Source organism: Danio rerio, chromosome 4 (assembly GCF_052040795.2).
Source record: "Danio rerio strain M-AB ecotype USA chromosome 4, GRCz13ab, whole genome shotgun sequence".
NCBI lineage: Eukaryota > Metazoa > Chordata > Actinopteri > Cypriniformes > Danionidae > Danio > Danio rerio.
In genome coordinates, this window is record NC_141024.2 from 10,427,791 (window position 1) to 10,442,500 (window position 14,710).

Below are 14,710 nucleotides of genomic sequence, written 5' to 3' on the forward strand. Positions count from 1 at the left end.
AAGCAAGTGTTTAATAGGTTATCTAATATGCATTTATTGTGAAGATAGTGAAGCTTTGTTTCAATGAACTTTATTATTATGAATCATGTATCCACTTGGTCGTTTTTGTCTTTGATCTCTTGTGCACAGTCATGGTGCAGTTTTAGAGGCAGTTGAGCATGTGACAAACAAACTCTGAACTCTATGTGGTGTTTTCCACTTTTCCTTGAAAAATCAGTCTTTTGTAAGAACCCTCACAATTATTTGTAAGATAACGTTTATGTTTAACTAACATCCCTGCAATTAATGTTAGTTTAATTAACAAGTGGCTTAAAAATAACAATGACTTAAAAGTATTTCTTATACACTTTACATAAAATCTAGAATTGTTTTTTAGTTTTTATTTGTAAATATATTTATTTATTATTATTATTATTTATTTATTATTATTATTATTATTATTATTATTATTATTATTATTATTATTATTATTAGTAGTAGTAGTAGTAGTAGTGGTAGATACTAATAATAATAATAACATAAATATTAAATAACACAAATAATGCTAATAAGTAACATATTAATAATAATAATAATAATAATAATAATAATAATAATAATAATAATAATAACAATAATAGGCGATGCGGTGGCGCAGTAGGTAGTGGTGTCGTCTCACAGCAAGAAGGTCGCTGGTTTGAGCCTCGGATTATTATTATTATTATTATTATTATTATTATTATCATTATTATTATTTTTATTATTATTATCATCATTATTATTATTATTATTATCATCATTATTATTATTATTATTATTATTATTATTATTATCATCATCATCATCATTATTATTATTATTATTATTATTATTATTATTATTATTATTATTATTGTTATTATTTATTTATTTATTTATTTATTTATTTATTTAACAATCAAATTCATATGTTCAGTTAATTGGAATAGACAAAATAAAAATGACAATATATCCACGCACCCAAAAGAGAATTATATATATATCTCAACATAATATATATGTAGAGTTCAGATGCAGAAACCTCTAAGTGCTGTCTAAAATTTCCATCGAAACTGAAAAATGTTCTCAGCCTTCTTTGTTTATGTTGAGATATTTTACTTTAAAGACCAGAGAAAGGACTTATTATTTGCCATAAAAGTGATATTACAGAACATACACACAGGAGCTTGATAAAAATACTAATTTTAGAGGAAAATTTCAGATGGCATTTAGAGGTTTTTGCATCTAAACTCTTCATATAAAATTATATGTAAATGGCATATATATATGGTAAGTAAGATTTGCTTTTAAAGCTGATCTATATTTCTCTACTATCTTTTGTTTTTCTCCTTAGGAATGTCTTTCGGCCCCAGTTAGGCAATGCATGTCACTTATTCAGGTCAGTGTTGGACATTTATTACATTATTATTAAATGTCTAAAAGTTTACAGCTGCAAAAAATCCAACCAACCTACAGTTTAATGAACCACAGATAGCTGAATTCAGAGTAATTCTCAGCACCCAGTAAGATGTACGTGCCTGGGTTTAAACCATGTTGGCAAGCGCCAACATTTACATAATTGTGAAAAATCATGTGACAACCTGTGAACTGGAGCCAAAATCACAGATGAGAGCAACGAGTCTCCTCTTCTGATTTCTCATCCACTGTATATGTGCCAATTAGTGTACATGAGTTGCTACACGTCACCGCCAATCAATCCGCTTTAAACTGCCTGTAAGGCTGCTGTGATTTTCCCAAATCATACGATAGCATGTTTGTTTTCCAAAACAATAGCTGAGATTAAAAAAAAAGATTATCACATGATACACTGCTGTAATAAATATGAGTATGAGGTCATGATTGCTGGATAAATTAAATTAGAAATAAAAAAAATGGGATGACGCAATAACCTAATTACTGATGTTCATTCCTTGGAGAGATTTAACAAGCATTCAAACAATTGATATTATATATTATTATATTTTACATTATGATATTATATATTGTAAATATTATCATATACTCATTAAAATGTGTTCACCTAACATAGTAATAGAAGGATAAACCAATTAAATTCAAACAAGGTTTTGGAAAAACATACAAACTACAAGATTGCAACTATATTGAGTATTTTTATGGTTCTCTTGATTTTCCTCTTAGTTTATAACAGTTTTATGTATTTATTTTTTTAATTTTTCATAACATATTTATCGGGGTGTACATTATTTTCACCATAATTTTTAAGTTAATGTGTTAGATAAGTTCCTGTTTAGGCTTTGGTCCCAACTAATATGTCTATAAACAAATATCTTATTGCGTATAATATCCTAAAACATCCTTAGATAGACAGACAGACAGACAGATAGATAGATAGATAGATAGATAGATAGATAGATAGATAGATAGATAGATAGATAGATAGATAGATAGATAGATAGATGATAGATAGATAGATAGATAGATAGATAGATAGATAGATAGATAGATAGATAGATAGATAGATAGATAGATAGATAGATAGATAGATGGATTATCATTATTATTATTATTATTAATAATAATAATAATAATAATATTATTATTATTATTATTATTATTATTATTATTATACACAATTTTTTCACGGTGATCTTAAGTTATGGTTTTAGATTATGTACAGTTTTGGCAATGGTACGGTCTAATATAATGTATATACACAAATATCTTAATGTATAATATTCTATAACATCCTTTATGGGGAGATAGATAGATAGATAGATAGATAGATAGATAGATAGATAGATAGATAGATAGATAGACAGACAGACAGACAGACAGACAGACAGACAGACAGACAGACCCCACAATACAGCTTTCTCATTTTTGCTGCCCCCTAGTGAACAACACTGTAATAAATATCTCAGAGTATCAGGATAAATTTTGAGGGGTCAAAACAGAAGGCAGTGGTGTAGTATTTGATCTCCCAGAGGAAAATTCTCAGTACGCGCAAAGTACACGCAAACAATACATCTTAAACATTACAAGCACAAAAACAAACAACCAGCACGACGATCCTCTGGCTGGAATATCAGTGACGTCTTTTCTGCCCCTCTTCAGAATGAAACAGTAAACCTCTGTGCCAAATCAATTTGAAAACACGCTTGTTCCCACACGACTAGCTCGCAGTCAAGTTTATTTGCTCTCCTGTGATGGACAGACAGTGCTCATGTTTGTTTTCTGATTTTGTTCTGTTTCTGATACACATGCAGTGCATTTCTGTCCTATATATGTACTGTAACTATGGATGTGTGTGTGGGAATGCAGACTGACTGACCGGAGCGCTTGTGTCTGGGTGTGACTGCAGGGAACAATGGTTAAATATTTCTAGAGGTAAGTATCTATGAATGGAAACAAAGACTCGAGGCTGTGTGTGTGCTAGTGGATCAAATAGCTGGCTGTTATAAAAGATGAATAAATAGTGGTGTATCAACACAGACGTGTGCTTCATCCTCACGTGACTCACATGACTGTTAGATTCCCATCACGCCATTTAACACAGGATTTGTCAGGGAGGTACCGGTTACTTTTTCAGTGTCACCGCCATTTTAGTTTTATTAGACTGCTAATTTGGAATTGGTTTATTAGCAGGACAGATTGGGCAAAAATACATGTATTTTATTCATTCATTTATTCATTTTCCTTCAGCGTGGTCCCTTATTTATCAGGGGTCGGCACATCGGAATGAACCGCCAACTATTCCAGCATACACTGTCTCAAAATAAAAGTTTATGTGATCTGTCACTGGGGTTGGTACCTTTTCAAAAGGTATTTGCACTTGAAAGGTCCATAATTGTACTTGTTTAGTAATTAAGGGACTAGGCTGAAGGAAAAGAATTGAATAAATATTTTGATCTAAAGCCTACTGTAGGAAAATCTCTTAGAAAGGACCAATCAGAGGCCGCATTTTTATGATGTCATCATCATGTAGACCTCTCACAAAGTAATTAGCATTTTTTAAAATCTACAAAAATAAATGACACTGAAGTATTTTAATACAAAATATAAAGCCACTTTGCATTTGAAATACTTAATTACACTTATTATACTTAATATTTATCCTACTTAATCTTATTTGTCATATAATATTAGTATTAATAGTACTTAATAAGTAGTATATAATAGTATAAATAATAGTTAATAGTATATTTGTATTATATAAGTACTTGAAATAAAAAACACTATTTTGTATGTGAAGAACGTATTTTAAAAACATGTGTAGTAAAAATACTGCCCATCCCTGAGCATAGATTACTTTATTTTTGCAGATTCCAAGTAGTTTCTTCCAGCTTGATTGTTTTCGGGAGCTTGAAGGTTGTAAAAATAAATATAGAACTGTCATGTTTAATGTTTGAGCTATAAAAAAGATGATGCAGCGAAAAATTAAAACAGATTAAAGAAAGTAAAACATGACCAAAAATAATTAATAATAACTTTTTAAACATTGTTTTTAAACATTGTTTTTAAACATTTTTTTTAAACGTTACCTGTTTATGCAAATATATCAGTGAACTTGGTCAAATTCGTTGTGTCTCACATGAGTTGTTTAGCACGAGTATCTGATGCATCTATAAACAAAATGTTTCATCTTTTGTGTTTGATGCTAAAACACAAAAGAAACACAGACAGTTGCGTTTACTATACACAGGACACATAATATTATTATGTGGGTGAAACGATAAGTGTGAATTGTTAATAGTTCATATAAATAAATAAATACATAAGGATGATTTATAGAACTGCAGGGGCACGCTGTTACTGTGATATTTCAGTGGATTTCTCATTCACATTTTAAAAACAACAATATGATGACAATACATAAAATCCAGTTGACGTGGTATCTGGTTTGAGGTTAGCACCTTGACCTAAAGCACAGAATGAAAAGGTTATTGTTATTGTTATTGCTCTGTTATTATTGTTATTGTTATTGCTCTGTTATTGCTCTGTTATTGTCAACTCTGTTAGTATTTTTAAAAATGTTTAGCAAATCAATAAATGGATAAATGCAATTAATTAAACAATAATTATTAACAGAATCAAATGCTCCCTGTCAGATTTAAACATTTAATGTTGTTTTACATTAATAATGGATTCAATTTACTGTAAATTCAGTGTAGATTTAAGGGAAAAGGAATATAAATGCTTAAAATTTACTTGCAATTCTGGAATGAGTCATATATATCTGGATTTCACTGACCAAAGTTTTATTTTTCATAATTTTATGTCTCTTAAGTGTTTTTTTTTTTTTTGTCTGTTAATATATCTGTTTTGACATTATTCATATGTTCATATAAATATAACATTTGATCTGTTCTTTGAAACATTGAGCATTAAAAACCCTTGGTAAAAGAAATAATAAGAAGTAATAAGATAATATTGTCAACCACTAGCCTTCACAGACTCTTAAATCAAGATATCAGTGTTTTCTTTACCTCAGATAATGTGATATAAAGAATTAGGATGCTCGGAGATGACCTATGATATTCATCAACGCACCTCTTCCTGTCTATTGGTTTGTTGACAGGATGTCATGTGACTTTGAAATCCGGCCGAACTGCTCTGCTTTATTCTCCCAATAGGCCTCATGTCATGCAATGGAGTCCCATGACACCTTTGCACACACACAGACACAGTCAGACAGCGCTACCTTTAGAAACATATGCCTACACATTTGTCTTTCCTGTCATATGTCTAAAACCAAAGCACAACCCACGGCTCTTCCTGTTAATCTCGCACTTGTGTTTCATAAGTTTATTGTTCATCTTTCTGTAGTGATAACATACAAGCGTGGCCATTTCTTTTGTGAAAAAATCTCATTTTATGCTACTTGGGCTGGATGAATAGTAACCTCACATATAGTGCATATCCCACAATGCACTGTTCTTGCTGGACAGGTGCAGTGGTTGTGCTTTTGGCTCAGTTTTGGCAACCGGATACAGATTTAGTCCAGCTGCATGCAGGATTTCATGACCGTTAATGTCACCGTCTTCATTGCGTTGTGGGAAACTTGAGCTCTGTGTCCATTGTTGAATAGAAGGGATCAGGCTCACCTGTACCTGCTCCATTTATCAGGCTTTTTTCTTCTTTAATTAATTTGCTGTTTTTTGATCAGCATTTTGGGCCATCACATAACGGAAGGCTGAAGTGTCATGTGATTCACCTGACGCGATTAAATTACACGACTGCTTACATCTGGCCATCTGTCTGACCTGAGCAACTCCAGTGACTTGAAAACGATATTTAAGACTCGTATATTATGTATATAAATATATACACAGTGAATGATGGAGGTATGGATGGATGGATGGATGGATGGATGGATGGATGGATGGATGGATGGATGGAGGGAGGGACAGAAAGACAGACAGACAGATAGACAGACAGGCAGACAGACAGACAGATGGATGATTGGATAGATAGATAGATATATCCGTAAATGGATGGATAGATAGATAGATAGATAGATAGATAGATAGATAGATAGATAGATAGATAGATAGATAGATAGATAGATAGATAGATAGATAGATAGATAGATAGATAGATAGATAGATAGATAGATAGATAGATAGATAGATAGATAGATAGATAGATAGATAGATAGAATGAAAAGAAGAACAGAAAAAAGATGATAATGATAACTATAATAATTAATTTTATTACTCTTTTTACATATTTTATATGTAATAAAAACATCTGATATTCAATCAAAAATATTTATAAATAAATCTGATCAAAACAATAGTACCAACTCCCAGGGACAGAGTATAATAAAATAATACTACTACTAATAAAAAGGAATGTTATAATAATTTCTGTATTAAAATATCAAAAAGGCATAAAATATTTTATACTATTCAAAGTCAAATGTATTCAAAACAAACTAATAAATAAATAAAATTCATGCTTGCATAAAAATGTAAACAAATAAACAAGAAAAAAACACACAAATCATTTAATAAATTAAATATTATTAATAATTCTTATAAAAAAAACTATAAACAAAGCCATAATTTTAATATACTTAGTAGAGCAACAATATATTATTTATTAACACTAATTTGCCAATAAATATCATATATTATCAAATAATAAATGTACAAAGTTAATTAATGCATTTTAAACTAATGAACATTCATCTATTCCTTTAATTTCCTTCAGCTTAGTCACTTTTTTTATCAGGGGTTGCCAAAGCGGAATAAACTGTCACCAGCATATGTTTTATGCAGCAGATGTCCTTCCAGCTGCAACCAAGTACTGAGAAAACTAATGAACATAAAAAATAATAAATACTACATGAAGCATTGATAAATATGGTAAATATTTATGAAAAAAGGTTTTACTAATTGTCAAATAAAAAAATTAGTAAATGAAGCTTTCTGGCCTGTACTTTCCTTAGATCATGCTAAATCTTATACTGGATAAACTGGGAGTTGATGAAATGCCTGTGAATGTTTTTAATAGTGGTGTGATAAGTACTCTGGGTCAGAGGACTTTACACAGGAAGTGTTGAATTCTTTGGGAGGCGTGTCGATGCTGACAGGCAAGGACACAGGCCTCAGATAGTGGGATGAGAGGTCATCCGGTAGGCCTTTTCAGCTTTTTCCTCCGCAATGAGTCTCTTACAGCATGCAACGACTGTCCAAACATTGACTCTTTATTGCAAAATCCACCAACTGAGCCACGTGTTTGTAAAGTCGGTGTCATTATCCTGCTTAAGCAGTGACAGATAACCTATAATGCAGATTTTTAGGAATGCTATAGGATAAAATACAGAGGACTGTAGCCCAAATGAATATACTGTAGAGACACCTATGGTCTGGTCTGCCACTGGAGATATAAAAAGCAAGTTTTTAATTGTCAATAATATGGGTTAACCTGACCTTACATTGAGATGAGTTTTGCAAGCTCTGCTGATAGCAGTTCACCTTGAGTCATAAATCATATATTTTTTTAAATATTGTATTTGATTTTTAGGCAATACAGATACAACAACAAACAAGTGAACAGAACACACTGAAAAAAATGATTCATTGGATTTACTTAATTTTTTTAAGGCAAGCTGTTGCAAATAATTGAATTGGGTTAAGTTTAAGCAAACAATTTTAGTTGGATTTACTCAATTTATATGTGTTGGATTTAAACAATCAAATTAGGTTGGATTTACTCAATTTATATGTGTTGGATTTAAACAATCAAATTAGGTTGGATTTACTCAATTTATATGTGTTGGATTTAAACAATCAAAATAAGTTGGATTTAATCAATTTTATTTAGTTACATTTATCTAATGAAATTTAGTTCACTATAATTTAATTATGTTATTCCTACTTATATCTATTTATTTTTGATGTCTAAAATGATCATTAAATTGCTTGCAAATACACTTTGAAATGACACTTGACCACATTTGTTTTGAATTCATTTTAATGACTTTTTAAGATGCATTTTTTTAACAAAACATAAATCACTGCCTAAAAATGCTTTAGCAGCACACCATAACACAATAAACAGTTTGTACAGCACATTTAATTTAAACCAACACATAAAAGAAACTGTATGAAGTCTTGGAGCAAACGGCAATCCTTATGACACACACACACACACCCCAATACACAAAATAATCAACTAATTAACTTAAAAAATAAAAAAAAAACAAATTGAGCAACTACAAGTTGTATGAAATGGAATAAATACAAAGTTTATAGAATGCACATGCTCTCTCTCTCTCACACACACACACACACACACACGCACACCATTTAAAACAAGTTCCTACAGCTAATTAATTTTGCACACAAAGAAAACTGAATTCACTTATTAAACAAATCCTACACTAAACTGCAATTTGTATATGATATACATTTGGTTGTTGAGCATTTATTAACACTTCAATGCTTAAAATTACAGTATCACACTGTTTTCCAGTATGAGAACCTTTGAGGAGAGCTTGTCAGAGTTCATTTGCACAAGTACTTTTTGGGCAAACTCGTAATAGTATTTGAGTTCTTTTGGGTAGGCCAAATCAAGCACATAAATTGCCCCCAACATCAGTGCACAGGCTTGTGCAACAGATTTTATCTGTTCAATAATCACTGTTCCATCCACAACGATGCCAATGTCCTCATAATCTCCTCTTTCCTTTTTGATGACACATATGGCCATGGCGGTGTTTGTCAGGTCCTTCAAAAATTCTTCTTTTTGATTGCCCTATATTTAAATAAAAAGAAACCATTATTAGACATTGTTTTTGAAACATTTTGTAAAAAGTCAGAAGAAATCTAATGTCATTAAAACCAAAACCTTAACGGCCCTCCCCACCAGCACATTGATACCTGTGAAATATTATAACAATCATTTATGATTGCGTATTGGCGTACATATATTTGTGCATGATCTGCAAGTACGACTTCTTCACAATTATTTACAGGGTTTATTCAGGTTTTATCAGGGTAAATTTAAGATCTTTTAAGACTAACTAAAAATAATTTTGGAAAAAATAATTGAAAGGCAAACAATACAGTAATATGTTGAAAACTAAATATAATGTCAAGGAAGCATTATTGCATTATTATTTAAATAATATTACCCAAGGTTTAAGGCTTGAAAACCACAGATTTGGCCACTTAAATGTGGAAATACCTTCTGATCAGACCCACTGTATATCAATATACCCGGTCACAATTGTTCACCTTAACCCTTCTGTATTATTTAAATTTACAACCCTTTCCTTATGTTAGTTGCTGTTTTTTTGCCCCATTGACTTCCATTAAAACATTTTTTGGATGCAAATCCATGACAGCATGTAATCACGCATTGTTGCTGGTTATCTTCCCTTTTTGGTAAATGTATATTTTGTCATTTTTACTGTTGATGATCAGTTGACAGCATAACCATTTAGATAGTCCTGTGCAAAAAAGTTTCTGGCTTTTATATTTTTTGAGTTCTTTGGAGTATAAACAGTAAATGATAGTGTGTGTGTGTGTGTGTGTGTGTGTGTGTGTGTATGTGTGCATAAATACACTTACTATGTTTACTATAAGTCTGAAAAAATGTAAATAAGCAACTTTCAAAACAATGTGTGCAAAAGTCTCACTTTCATGAGCTCAAACAAAGAAATCTGTCTCCAAATTAATATTCTCAACAGCACACAAGGCTTAAGAATAATTGTGCACAAGTAAAATAAACATCAGCGAATGAAATTCAGTAGAAATGTCACACCTTGATGCAAAATTTAAGACCTCTCAAATTTAAGACTTTTTATGACCTTAAATTGTAAAAATCTAATTTAATACTTAAGACTTTTCAAAGACCCACAGGACCTCTGCAAATAATAAAAAAAAGTACAATGATAATAAAACAAATTTAATTGGACAAATTAATAGACATGTATATTTATTTAATTAGTATTTTTACGTGTCATTAATTAAACCAAAATAATTTAAATATATTAAGTATATTTTAAATGTATAAGTAAATATACAAATTTAAAACTTGAATTCATACTTTAAAAAAACGTCATGTTTCATTATTAGATTAAACATTTTTGAAGAATTATTCAGCAATACATTTTTGATTGTTAGTACGGCCACCCATTGACCTAAAAATGTAATACAAGTCAAGTTGCTTTTAAACAGTAATTTTAATCTTAACATAAACATAAATTTTCTCTTTTTTGGAAAAAAGTGGTTTACTTGTAATTCTGTGACTATTTGTTTGTAATTTAGAAATAATAATACTGTTTAGAAAGACTAAAACAGGGGTGTCCAAACTCCTTCTTGGAGGGCCAGTGTTCTGCCAATTTTAGCTTATCCTTGCAGGTGTGTTGAGGCAAGATAGTTTCTAGATCACCTAGTAAGAGCTTGATTAGCTAGCATAGGTGTGTCTAATTGGACTTGGAATTGGAATTGCAATTGGAACTAAACTTAGCACGACACAGGCCCTCCAGGACCAAGCTTGGACACCCCTGGACTAAACAATGAATATCTCTGGGGTCAAACACAGATCTGAACCCAATGCTGAGAACGTCAGAGGATTAAGAAACTTATGCAACTTTTAATCATTTAGTATTTTTAGGCATACTAATATTAGGCACATATTGTGATTTTCAAAAAGTATTACATCGCTTTGTAAATGTTTATTATTACCATTTTTTGAGTCTCCCAATACTATTTGATATAGTCAAGCGATGTGATGTCACACTCAACAAGCTGATAGTTTTCTCACGGTTCAATAACAGTGTGTATTACCATTACAATGCAAGAGTTTGAGGCAAAAGATAATAGGTTGCTCTTACGCGTGTAGTGACCAATGGCATTTTTTTTTAACTTCATGTACAAATATATGGAAATAGAAAGCATTTGAAAAAAGAAAAAAGCCATTGACATACAGTGAAAACGCTATTTTCAAATTCTTTAAAATTATTAATTTTGTTTTTGAGATATTAAAATATTTTGTTCATTGTTCTATTCATACTTTTGCATTGAATTAGTATGCAACTTACTTGCACGAATCTAGCAAGTGTTTGTGCAGCGCAATGTGATTTGAATAGACCATAATGTGTTCAACATTAGGTTCACCTATTAATTCAAATATGGCACTCAAAAAAGTTTCTGTTTGTCTCATTGGCCACTGTAACCCCACCCTCAGCCTCTGAACAAAGCAGTTCTTTCTTATAGCCCAGGTGCAAGCACTAGTACTATGATGCACTCACCATGTATTCTTTCACCAGGCATGCCTCATCCTCACCAAGGTAAGTAAAGAGAGCTTGAAGAAGCTTTTTTGACATGGACATTGGTTGTCTGTAAATAATACAAATTTGATTAGTTAAATACATAAATGACAAATTGGAAAACGTTAAGAAATGTATTAGATTAGATTAAACTTTATTGTCATTACACATGTACAAGTACAATGCAACGAAAATCAGTTTAGGTCTAACCAGCAGTGCAATAGCAGCAAGTGCAGGATACAGGTATAAGGTATAAAGTGCAGTTATAGAAAAACTTTAGTGATATTTACAGATGGATGTACTATCAACATTATATACAGGTTGTATTAGCTATGAACAGAAATTTTAAATAAATTATTATATGTACAGGTTGCTATTAATAATCAGAAGTGTACAGGTAGATAAACAATTACAAGTGTACAGTATATGTATAGTTCAAATGAACTATATGAGGACAGTGGGGTGTATTAGGAGGGCAAAATAATTAGTGGGGGATAGAGTTGAAAAAGGGACAGCTCTGAGGAAAGTGCTGTTCCTTAAGGCTGATTTATACTTCTGCGTCAAACGCACGCCAATGCTACGGTGCTGACGCATAGCCCTTCGCCGTGGCCGTCGCTGACGTGCACCTCTCAAAAAATGTAACTACACATCGCAACGACACGTAGCGCAAGGTCTGTGATTGGTCGGCTTGGTAGTGGCCAAGTGGACAGATGATGTATCGCCTCCCTGAAGGCCGTCTCATCATTATTGCTGATTAGACCAATCACTGTGGTGTCATCTGCAAATTTGATGATGATGTTGGATCTATTCACAGGCCTACAGTTGATAGTAAAAAATAAGTAGAGGAAGAGGCTCAGCACACAGCCCTGTGGTACACCAGGGTTGAGTGTGAAGATGGTGGAGCAGATGTGGCCTGATCTAACATTCTGAGGTCTTTTAGACAGAAAGTCCATAATCCAGTTGCAGAGAGACGTGTCGATATCCAGGTCTCTAAGTTTATTCATTAACTAATGCCGAGTTCAGACTGCATGATTTTGAAAGTAGTCGTTGCTGCTTTATTTTTACAGCAAGATGGATCTGCGACAGGGACTTGAACATTGCATGACATTACAATTGGAAGAATCGCCGACAACTTCGTCTAAACTACGTCTCACAACCCAAAAACCATCTGTTTGACCAGGCCGTGGATTAATGCTAATATTGCAAATAATGTTAAATTTCTTACACAGACCAATCGTTTGACTTTACAGGACCTTCATCAGGAGCCATGGCTTTAGATTTGGACTTTATTCTTAAACTGAAAAACCCATCCTCATTCGCTGCCATTATTTGGATCACCATGTACCACAGATTCAGCTAAAAATCATCAGTAGTGTTATATTAACATTAAGTTAAATAAATATTAATTTATTTTCTTCTCGGCCTAATCCCTTTATTAATCTGGTGTCGCCACAGCGAAATGAACCGCCAACTGATCCAGCATGTTTTACACAGCGGATGCCCTTCCAGCTGCAACCCATCACTTGGAAACATCCATACACTTTCATTTACACACACACACTACGACAATTTAACTTACCCAATTCCCCTATAGCGCATGTCTTTGGACTTGTGGGGGAAACCGGAGCACCCGGAGGAAACCCATGAGAACGCGGGGAGAACATGCAGACTCCACACAGAAATGCCAACTGATCCAGTCGAGAATCGAACTAGCGACCTTCTTGCTGTGAGGTGAGAGCGCTTCCCACTGCGCCACCTGTTAAATAAATATATTTTTAAAAATAAAAAGAATTAATAACTGAAACCAGCTCAAATGTTATCGATTATTTGTCATATGCCATGTCCCGAATAAAACACGTTACCGTAATGCACAACTGTTAGTCATTTGAGACTCCTTTATTACAGCACTCCCACAAGTTTCTCTCTTGCTTTCACAAATAAAATTATACATATTTAATGTATATTTATTATTAATAGCCTATCTAAGTTTTGCCCAGCTAGCGAAACCTGCAGGTAAAGGTAGCCTATAAGCATATTTTTTTCAGTGCATGCATTGACTGCATCGTCAAATACATAGAATATAAGTATGTTTGTGGCATGACAAGCATGGACATGAGCATTATTCAGAACATAGCCTATATATTTATTTTTAAAATGCTATATTTAGAAATTAAAACTATATTAAATTTCAACTTGCAGTAATAATCTAAACATTAAACTTTGCCTCGATGTTGTGCACTTAATATCCTTTAACACACCTAAATCAGACGATTGTCCCTTACATGTATATTACATTTATAATGATACTCAAATTTATTTAATCAACTGACTGTTTACTTGTGAATAGTTTGTTTAGTTACACTATATTTAAAGTTATTTCTTTTTTCGACTACCTTGTAATTTAACATGTTCAGCCAAGATAAAGACATGTAAAGGCTGATTTATACTTCTGCGTCAAATGCACGTGTATGGTCCGACGCAGCCTGCGCGCAGTTGAATAGCCCTTGCCATGGCGCATCTCTCCAAAAATGTAACTACACATCGCAACAACACGTAGCGCACGTTCTATTAGTGGGCTTGGTAGTGCTTACGTGTGTGGGCGGGGTTGAGAGCCACGCCAACCCATTGGAGCGAGTGTTTACAAGTGTAGAGTCCCATGAAATAGCTCCAGGTGGAATCTGTTGCTTTGTGTTTACCTTATGATTAAAGTTGTTGCATGACCGCCAGCTACCGCCTCAGAATGAGCGAGTTTTATCCGCTTGTTCATTAAGGTAGTGTTCAGAAAAAACAAAACCCAAGCGAAGAAACTCCATACAGAGGGAACATATAAACCTACTGCTTTTGTAAGTGTTATTGTAGAACAACACAAACAGCGCGCACAAGTATAAGTGCTCAGCTGCACGCAGGGCAGGCGCAGTAGGTCACGCCAATCACTCAACTCAGAAG

At 32.7% G+C, this 14,710-nt stretch overlaps 1 long non-coding RNA gene across 1 annotated transcript in view; it reads right to left on the reverse strand.

The window, feature by feature from the left end:
• Nucleotides 1–8,442: 8,442 nt before the first annotated feature.
• si:dkey-22l11.6 overlaps nt 8,443–14,710 on the reverse strand; it is an 8,240-nt gene continuing 1,972 nt past the window's right edge. The window contains exons 3-5 of the long non-coding RNA XR_015482755.1: nt 13,344–13,520; nt 11,747–11,834; nt 8,443–9,243 (exon numbers count right to left, since the gene is read on the reverse strand). This is a non-coding gene — a long non-coding RNA (si:dkey-22l11.6). The remainder of the gene's footprint in view (nt 9,244–11,746; nt 11,835–13,343; nt 13,521–14,710) is intronic.